Here is a 12770-nt window from a genome sequence, read left to right on the forward strand (position 1 = left end):
ATCTACACCGCTATCTGTATAAACATGGAAATATCTACACCGCTACCTGTATAAACATGGAAATATCAGCACCGCTATCTGTATGAACATGGAAATATCTACACCGCTATCTGTATGAACATTGAAATCTCTACACCGCTATCTGTATGAACATGGATATATCTACACAGCCCTCTGGATGAACATGGAAATCTCTACACCGCTATCTGTGTAAACATGAATACATCTTCACCGCTATCTGTATAAACATGGAAATATCTACTCCGCTATCTCTATGAACATGGAAATATCTACACCGCTATCTGTTTGAAGATGGAAATATATACCCAGCTATCTGCATGGAAATGGAAATATCTACACAGCTATCTGCATATAGATGGAAATATCTACACAGCAATCTCTTTACACATGCAAATAACTACACCGCTATCTGTATGAACATGGACATATCTACACCGCCATCTGTATGAACATGGAAATATCTGCACCGCCATCTGTATGAACATATAAATATCTACACCGCCATCTGTATTAAGATGGAGATATCTACACCGCTATCTGAATATACATGGAAATATCTACAGCGCTATCTGTATAAACATGGAAATATCTACACCACTATCTGTATAAACATGGAAATATCTACACCGCTACCTGTATAAACACGGAAATATCAACACCGCTATCTGTATGAACCTGGAAATGTCTACACCGCTATCTGAATGAACATGGAAATATACAAAGCTATCTGTTTGAACATGTAAATATCTACACCGCTATCTGCATGAAAATGGAAATATCTACAAAGCTATCTGCATATACATGGAAATATCTACACAGCTATCTCTTTACACATGGAAAGAACTACACCGCTATCTCTATAATCATGGAAATATCTACACCGCCATCTGTATGAACATGGAAATATCTGCACCGCCATCTGTATGAACATATAAATATCTACACCGCCATCTGTATTAAGAAGGAAATATCTAAACCACTATCTGTATAAACATGGAAATATCTACACCGCTGCCTGTATAAACATGGAAATATCAGCACCGCTCTCTGTACGAAAATGGAGATATCTACACCGCTTTCTGTGTGAACATGGAAATATCTACACTGCTATCTGTATGAACATGGAAATAGCTACACCGTTATCTGTATGAACATGGAAATAGCTACACTGCTATCTGTATGAACATGGAAATATCTACACCGCTATCTGTATGAACATGGATATATCTACTCAGCCATCTGGATGAACATGGAAATATCTACACCGCTATCTGTATGAACTTGGAAATATCTACACCGCTATCTGTATGAACTTGGATATATCTACACAGCCACCTGGATGAACATGGAAATATCTACACCGCTATCTGTGTAAACATGCATACATCTTCACCGCTATCTGTATAAACATGGAAATATCTACACTGCTATCTTTATGAACATGGAAATATCTGCACCGCTGCCAGTATAAACATGGAAATATCAGCACCGCTATCTGCATGAAAATGGAAATATATACACAGCTATCTGCATATACATGGAAATATCTACACAGCTATCTCTTTACACATGGAAATAACTACACCGCTATTTGTATGAACATGGAAATAACTTCACCGCCCTCTGTATGAACATGGATATATCTACACAGCCATCTGGATGAACATGGAAATATCTACACCGCTATCTGTATGAACATGGAAATATCTACACCGCTATCTGTGTAAACATGCATACATCTTCACCGCTATCTGTAAAAACATGGAAATATCTACACTGCTATCTGTATGAACATGGAAATATCTACACCGCTATCTGTTTGAACATGGAAATATCTACACGGCTATCTGCATGAAAATGGAAATATCTACACAGCGATCTGCATATCCATGGAAATATCTACAAAGCTATCTCTTTACACATGGAAATAAGTACAGCGATATCTCTATAAACATGGAAATAGCTACACCGCCATCTGTATGAACATGGAAATATCTGCACCGCCATCTGTATGAACATTTAAATATCTTCACCGCCATCTATATTAAGATGGAGATATCAACACCGCTATCTGTATAAACCTGGAAATATCTACACTGCTATCTGTATAAACATGGAAATATCTACACCGCAATCTGTATGAACATGGAAATATCTACACCGCTACCTGTATAAACATTTAAATATCAGCACCGATCTGTATGAACATGGAAATATCTACACCGCTATCTCTATGAACATGGAAATATCTATACCGCTATCTGTATGAACATGGGAATATCTGCACCGCTATCTGTTTGAACATGGAAATATCTACACCGCTATGTGCATGAAAATGGAAATATCTACACTGCTATCTGCATATACATTTAAATATCTACAAAGCTATCTCTTTAAAAATGGAAAAAACTACACCGCTATCTGTATTAACATGGAAATATCTACACCGCCATCTGTATGAACATGGAAATATCTGCACCGCCATCTGTATGAACATATAAATATCTACACCGCCATCTGTATTAAGATGGAGATATCTACACTGCTATCTGTATAAACATGGAAATATCTACACCGCCATCTGTACGAACATATAAATATCTACACCGCCATCTGTATTAAGAAGGAAATATCTAAACCGCTATCTGTATAAACATGGAAATATCTACACAGCTGCCTGTATAAACATGGAAATATCAGCACCGCTATCTGTATGAACATGGAAATAGCTACACCTCTATCTGTATGAACGTGGAAATAGCTACACCGCTATCTGTATGAACATGGACATATCTATAGAGCCATCTGGATGAACATGGAAATATCTACACAGCTATCTGTGTGAACATGGAAATATATACACCGCTATCTGTGTAAACATGCATACTTCTACACCGCTATCTGTATAAACATGGAAATATCTACACCGCTATCTGTATGAACTTGGAAATATCTACAACGCTATCTGTATAAACATGGAAATTTCTACACCGCTACCTGTATAAACATGGAAATATCAGCACCGCGATCTGTAGGAACATGGTAATATCTACACCGCTATCTGTACGAACATGGAAATATCTACACCGCTATCTGTATGAACATGGAAATAGCTACACCGCTATCTGTATGAACATGGAAATATCTACACCACTATCTGTATGAACATGGAAATATCTACACCGCTATCTGTATGAACATGGATATATCTACACAGCCATCTGGATGAACATGGAAATATCTACACCGCTATCTGTATGAACATGGAAATATCTACAGCGCTATCTGTGTAAACATGCATACATCTTCACTGCTATCTGTATAAACATGGAAATATCTACACCGCTATCTGTATGAACATGGAAATGTCTGCACCGCTATCTGTATGAACATGGAAATATCTACACCGCTATCTGTATGAACATGGAAATATCTACACCGCTATCTGTATGAACAAGGAAATATCTTCACCGCCATCTGTACGAACATGGATATATCTACAGAGCCATCTGGATGAACATGGAAATATCTACACCGCCATCTGTATGAACATATAAATATCTACACCGCCATCTGTATTAAGATGGAGATATCTACACCGCTATCTGTATAAACCTGAAAATATCTACACCGCTTTCTGAATGAACATGGAAATATCTACACCGCTATCTGTATGAACTTGGAAATATCTACACCGCTATCTGTGTAAACATGCATACATCTTCACCGCTATCTGTATAAATATGGAAATATCTAAACCACTATCTGTATGAACATGGAAATATCTGCACCGCTATCTGTATGAACATGGAAATATCTACACCGCTATCTGTTTGAACATGGAAATATCTACACGGCTATCTGCATGAAAATGGAAATATCTACACTGCTATCTGAATATACATGGAAATATCTACACAGCTATCTCTTTACACATGGAAATAACTACACCGCTATCTGTATGAACATGGAAATATCTACACCGCTATCTGTATGAACATGGAAATAGCTACACCGCTATCTGTATGAACATGGAAATATCTACACCGCTATCTGTATGAACATGGAAATATCTTCACCGCCATCTGTATTAAGAAGGAAATATCTAAACCGCTATCTTTATAAACATGGAAATATCAGCAGCACTCTCTGTATGAAAATGGAAATATCTACACCGCTATCTGTATTAACATGGAAATATCTACACGGCTATCTGTATGAACTTGGAAATAGCTACACCGTTATGTGTATGAAAATGGAAATAGCTACACCGCTATCTGTATGAACATGGATATATCTACACAGCCATCTGGATGAACATGGAAATATCTACACCGCTATCTGTATTAACATGGAAATATCTACACCGCTATCTGTATGAACATGGATATATCTACACAGCCATCTGGATTAACATGGAAATATCTACACCGCTATCTGTGTAAACATGCATATATCTTCACCACTATCTGTATAAACATGGAAATATCTGCACCGCTATCGGTATGAACATGGAAATATCTAAACGGCTATCTGTATAAACATGGAAATATCTACACCGCTACCTGTATAAACATGGAAATATCTACACCACTATCTGTATAAACATGGAAATATCTACACTGCTATCTGCATATACATTTAAATATCTACACAGCTATCTCTTTACACATGGAAATAACTACACCACTATCTGTATGAACATGGAAATAACTACACCGACATCTGTATGAACATGGAAATATCTGCACCGCCATCTGTATGAACATATAAATATCTACACCGCCATCTGTATTAAGATGGAGATATCTACACTGCTATCTGTATAAACATGGAAATATCTACACCGCCATCTGTATGAACATATAAATACACAGCCATCTGTATTAAGAAGGAAATATCTAAACCGCTATCTGTATAAACATGGAAATATCTACACCGCTGCCTGTATAAACATGGAAATATCAGCACCGCTATCTGTATGAACATGGAAATATCTACACCGCTATCTGTAGGAACATGGAAATAGCTACACCGCTATCTGGATAAACATGGAAATATCTACACCGCTATCTGTATAAACATGGAAATATCTAAACAACTACCTGTATAAACATGGAAATATCAGCACCGCTATCTCTATGAACATGGAAATATCTACACCGCCATCTGTATGAACATGGAAATATCTACACCGCTATCTGTATGAACATGGAAATAGCTACACCGCTATCTGTATGAACATTTAAATATCTACACCGCTATCTGCATGAACATGGAAATATCTACACCGCTATCTGTATGAACATGGAAATATCCTCACCGCCATCTGTACGAACATGGATATATCTACAGAGCCATCTGTATGAACATATAAATATCTACACCGCCATCTGTATTAAGATGGAGATATCAACAACGCTATCTGTATAAACATGGAAATATCTACACCGCTATCTGTATAAACATGGAAATATCTACACCGCTACCTGTATAAACATGGAAATATCAGCACCGCTACCTGTATGAACATGGAAATATCTACACCGCTATCTGTATGAACATGGAAATCTCTACACCACTATCTGTATGAACATGGATATATCTACACAGCCCTCTGGATGAACATGGAAATCTCTACACCGCTATCTGTGTAAACATGAATACATCTTCACCGCTATCTGTATAAACATGGAAATATCTACTCCGCTATCTCTATGAACATGGAAATATCTACACCGCTATCTGTTTGAAGATGGAAATATATACCCAGCTATCTGCATGGAAATGGAAATATCTACACAGCTATCTGCATATAGATGGAAATATCTACACAGCAATCTCTTTACACATGGAAATAACTACACCGCTATCTGTGTGAGCATGGACATATCTACACCGCCATCTGTATGAACATGGAAATATCTGCACCGCCATCTCTGTGAACATATAAATATCTACACCGCCATCTGTATTAAAATGGAGATATCTACACCGCTATCTGAATAAACATGGAAATATCTACACTGCTATCTGTATAAACATGGAAATATCTACACCACTACCTGTATAAACATGGAAATATCAGCACCGCTATCTGTATGAACATGGAAATATCTACACCGCCATCTGTATGAACATGGAAATATCTACACCGCTATCTGTATGAACATGGAAATATCTGCACCGCCATCTGTATGAACATGTAAATATCTACACCGCCATTTGTATTAAGATGGAGAAATCTACACCGCTATCTGAATAAACATGGAAATATCTACACCGCTATCTGTATAAACATGGAAATATCAGCACCGCTATCTGTATGAACATGGAAATATCAGCCCCTCTATCTGTATGAACATGGAGATATCTACACCGCCATCTGTATGAACACGTATATATCTACAGAGCCATCTGGATGAACATGGAAATATCTACACCGCTATCTGTATGAACATGGAAATAGCTACACCGCTATCTGTATGAACATGGAAATATCTACACCGCTATCTGTATGAACATGGAAATATCTACACCGCTAACTGTATGAACATGGAAATATCTTCACCGCCATCTGTACGAACATGGATGTATCTACAGAGCCATCTGGATGAACATGGAAATATCTACAACGCCATCTGTATGAACATATAAATATCTACACCGCCATCTGTATTAAGATGGAGATATCCACACCGCTATCTGTATAAACATGGAAATATCTACACCGCTATCTGTATAAACATGGAAATATCTACACCGCTACCTGTATAAACATGGAAATATCAGCACCGCTATCTGTATGAACATGGAAATATCTACACCGCTATCTGTATGAACATGGAAATCTCTACACCGCTATCTGTATGAACATGGATATATCTACACAGCCCTCTGGATGAACATGGAAATCTCTACACCGCTATCTGTGTAAACATGAATACATCTTCACCGCTATCTGTATAAACATGGAAATATCTACTCCGCTATCTCTATGAACATTGAAATATCTACACGGCTATCTGTTTGAAGATGGAAATATATACCCAGCTATCTGCATGGAAATGGAAATATCTACACAGCTATCTGCATATAGATGGAAATATCTACACAGCAATCTCTTTACACATGGAAATAACTACACCGCTATCTGTATGAACATGGACATATCTACACCGCCATCTGTATGAACATGGAAATATCTGCACCGCCATCTGTATGAACATATGAATATCTACACCGCCATCTGTATTAAGATGGAGATATCTACACCGCTATCTGAATAAACATGGAAATATCTACAGCGCTATCTGTATAAACATGGAAATATCTACACCACTATCTGTATAAACATGGAAATATCTACACCGCTACCTGTATAAACACGGAAATATCAACACCGCTATCTGTATGAACCTGGAAATGTCTACACCGCTATCTGAATGAACATGGAAATATCTACAAAGCTATCTGTTTGAACATGTAAATATCTACACCGCTATCTGCATGAAAATGGAAATATCTACAAAGCTATCTGCATATACATGGAAATATCTACACAGCTATCTCTTTACACATGGAAAGAACTACACCGCTATCTCTATAATCATGGAAATATCTACACCGCCATCTGTATGAACATGGAAATATCTGCACCGCCATCTGTATGAACATATAAATATCTACACCGCCATATGTATTAAGAAGGAAATATCTAAACCACTATCTGTATAAACATGGAAATATCTACACCGCTGCCTGTATAAACATGGAAATATCAGCACCGCTCTCTGTATGAAAATGGAGATATCTACACCGCTTTCTGTGTGAACATGGAAATATCTACACTGCTATCTGTATGAACATGGAAATAGCTACACCGTTATCTGTATGAACATGGAAATAGCTACACCGCTATCTGTATGAACATGGAAATATCTACACCGCTATCTGTATGAACATGGATATATCTACTCAGCCATCTGGATGAACATGGAAATATCTACACCGCTATCTGTATGAAATTGGAAATATCTACACCGCTATCTGTATGAACTTGGATATATCTACACAGCCACCTGGATGAACATGGAAATATCTACACCGCTATCTGTGTAAACATGCATACATCTTCACCGCTATCTGTATAAACATGGAAATATCTACACTGCTATCTTTATGAACATGGAAATATCTGCACCGCTGCCAGTATAAACATGGAAATATCAGCACCGCTATCTGCATGAAAATGGAAATATATACACAGCTATCTGCATATACATGGAAATATCTACACAGCTATCTCTTTACACATGGAAATAACTACACCGCTATTTGTATGAACATGGAAATAACTTCACCGCCCTCTGTATGAACATGGATATATCTACACAGCCATCTGGATGAACATGGAAATATCTACACCGCTATCTGTATGAACATGGAAATATCTACACCGCTATCTGTGTAAACATGCATACATCTTCACCGCTATCTGTAAAAACATGGAAATATCTACACTGCTATCTGTATGAACATGGAAATATCTACACCGCTATCTGTTTGAACATGGAAATATCTACATGGCTATCTGCATGAAAATGGAAATATCTACACAGCGATCTGCATATACATGGAAATATCTACAAAGCTATCTCTTTACACATGGAAATAAGTACAGCGATATCTCTATAAACATGGAAATAGCTACACCGCCATCTGTATGAACATGGAAATATCTGCACCGCCATCTGTATGAACATTTAAATATCTTCACCGCCATCTATATTAAGATGGAGATATCAACACCGCTATCTGTATAAACCTGGAAATATCTACACCGCTATCTGTATAAACATGGAAATATCTACACCGCAATCTGTATGAACATGGAAATATCTACACCGCTACCTGTATAAACATTTAAATATCAGCACCGATCTGTATGAACATGGAAATATCTACACCGCTATCTCTATGAACATGGAAATATCTATACCGCTATCTGTATGAACATGGGAATATCTGCACCGCTATCTGTTTGAACATGGAAATATCTACACCGCTATGTGCATGAAAATGGAAATATCTACACTGCTATCTGCATATACATTTAAATATCTACAAAGCTATCTCTTTAAAAATGGAAAAAACTACACCGCTATCTGTATTAACATGGAAATATCTACACCGCCATCTGTATGAACATGGAAATATCTGCACCGCCATCTGTATGAACATATAAATATCTACACCGCCATCTGTATTAAGATGGAGATATCTACACTGCTATCTGTATAAACATGGAAATATCTACACCGCCATCTGTACGAACATATAAATATCTACACCACCATCTGTATTAAGAAGGAAATATCTAAACCGCTATCTGTATAAACATGGAAATATCTACACAGCTGCCTGTATAAACATGGAAATATCAGCACCGCTATCTGTATGAACATGGAAATAGCTACACCTCTATCTGTATGAACGTGGAAATAGCTACACCGCTATCTGTATGAACATGGATATATCTATACAGCCATCTGGATGAACATGGAAATATCTACACAGCTATCTGTATGAACATGGAAATATATACACCGCTATCTGTGTAAACATGCATACTTCTACACCGCTATCTGTATGAACATGGAAATATCTACACCGCTATCTGTATGAACATGGAAATAGCTACACCGCTATCTGTATGAACATGGAAATATCTACACCGCTATCTGTATGAACATGGAAATATCTTCACCGCCATCTGTATTAAGAAGGAAATATCTAAACCGCTATCTTTATAAACATGGAAATATCAGCAGCACTCTCTGTATGAAAATGGAAATATCTACACCGCTATCTGTATTAACATGGAAATATCTACACAGCTATCTGTATGAACTTGGAAATAGCTACACCGTTATGTGTATGAAAATGGAAATAGCTACACCGCTATCTGTATGAACATGGATATATCTACACAGCCATCTGGATGAACATGGAAATATCTACACCGCTATCTGTATTAACATGGAAATATCTACACCGCTATCTGTATGAACATGGATATATCTACACAGCCATCTGGATTAACATGGAAATATCTACACCGCTATTTGTGTAAACATGCATATATCTTCACCACTATCTGTATAAACATGGAAATATCTGCACCGCTATCGGTATGAACATGGAAATATCTAAACGGCTATCTGTATAAACATGGAAATATCTACACCGCTACCTGTATAAACATGGAAATATCTACACCGCTATCTGTATAAACATGGAAATATCTACACTGCTATCTGCATATACATTTAAATATCTACACAGCTATCTCTTTACACATGGAAATAACTACACCACTATCTGTATGAACATGGAAATAACTACACCGACATCTGTATGAACATGGAAATATCTGCACCGCCATCTGTATGAACATATAAATATCTACACCGCCATCTGTATTAAGATGGAGATATCTACACTGCTATCTGTATAAACATGGAAATATCTACACCGCCATCTGTATGAACATATAAATACACAGCCATCTGTATTAAGAAGGAAATATCTAAACCGCTATCTGTATAAACATGGAAATATCTACACCGCTGCCTGTATAAACATGGAAATATCAGCACCGCTATCTGTATGAACATGGAAATATCTACACCGCTATCTGTAGGAACATGGAAATAGCTACACCGCAATCTGGATAAACATGGAAATATCTACACCGCTATCTGTATAAACATGGAAATATCTAAACCACTACCTGTATAAACATGGAAATATCAGCACCGCTATCTCTATGAACATGGAAATATCTACACCGCCATCTGTATGAACATGGAAATATCTACACCGCTATCTGTCCGAACATGGAAATAGCTACACCGCTATCTGTATGAACATGGAAATATCTACACCGCTATCTGCATGAACATGGAAATATCTACACCGCTATCTGTATGAACATGGAAATATCTTCACCGCCATCTGTACGAACATGGATATATCTACAGAGCCATCTGGATGAACATGGAAATATCTACAACGCCATCTGTATGAACATATAAATATCTACACCGCCATCTGTATTAAGATGGAGATATCAACAACGCTATCTGCATAAACATGGAAATATCTACACCGCTATCTGTATAAACATGGAAATATCTACACCGCTACCTGTATAAACATGGAAATAGCACCGCTACCTGTATGAACATGGAAATATCTACACCGCTATCTGTATGAACATGGAAATCTCTACACCACTATCTGTATGAACATGGATATATCTACACAGCCCTCTGGATGAACATGGAAATCTCTACACCGCTATCTGTGTAAACATGAATACATCTTCACCGCTATCTGTATAAACATGGAAATATCTACTCCGCTATCTCTATGAACATGGAAATATCTACACCGCTATCTGTTTGAAGATGGAAATATATACCCAGCTATCTGCATGGAAATGGAAATATCCACACAGCTATCTGCATATAGATGGAAATATCTACACAGCAATCTCTTTACACATGGAAATAACTACACCGCTATCTGTGTGAGCATGGACATATCTACACCGCCATCTGTATGAACATGGAAATATCTGCACCGCCATCTCTGTGAACATATAAATATCTACACCGCCATCTGTATTAAGATGGAGATATCTACACCGCTATCTGAATAAACATGGAAATATCTACACTGCTATCTGTATAAACATGGAAATATCTACACCACTACCTGTATAAACATGGAAATATCAGCACCGCTATCTGTATGAACATGGAAATATCTACACCGCCATCTGTATGAACATGGAAATATCTACACCGCTATCTGTATGAACATGGAAATATCTGCACCGCCATCTGTATGAACATATAAATATCTACACCGCCATCTGTATTAAGATGGAGAAATCTACACCGCTATCTGAATAAACATGGAAATATCTACACCGCTATCTGTATAAACATGGAAATATCAGCACCGCTATCTGTATGAACATGGAAATATCAGCCCCTCTATCTGTATGAACATGGAGATATCTACACCGCCATCTGTATGAACACGTATATATCTACAGAGCCATCTGGATGAACATGGAAATATCTACACCGCTATCTGTATGAACATGGAAATAGCTACACCGCTATCTGTATGAACATGGAAATATCTACACCGCTATCTGTATGAACATGGAAATATCTACACCGCTAACTGTATGAACATGGAAATATCTTCACCGCCAACTGTACGAACATGGATATATCTACAGAGCCATCTGGATGAACATGGAAATATCTACAACGCCATCTGTATGAACATATAAATATCTACACCGCCATCTGTATTAAGATGGAGATATCCACACCGCTATCTGTATAAACATGGAAATATCTAAACCGCTATCTGTATAAACATGGAAATATCTACACCGCTACCTGTATAAACATGGAAATATCAGCACCGCTATCTGTATGAACATGGAAATATCTACACCGCTATCTGTATGAACATGGAAATCTCTACACCGCTATCTGTATGAACATGGATATATCTACACAGCCCTCTGGATGAACATGGAAATCTCTACACCGCTATCTGTGTAAACATGAATACATCTTCACCGCTATCTGTATAAACATGGAAATATCTACTCCGCTATCTCTATGAACATGGAAATATCTACACGGCTATCTGTT

The sequence above is a fragment of the Gorilla gorilla genome, chromosome 1, assembly GCF_029281585.2.
Source record: "Gorilla gorilla gorilla isolate KB3781 chromosome 1, NHGRI_mGorGor1-v2.1_pri, whole genome shotgun sequence".
NCBI lineage: Eukaryota > Metazoa > Chordata > Mammalia > Primates > Hominidae > Gorilla > Gorilla gorilla.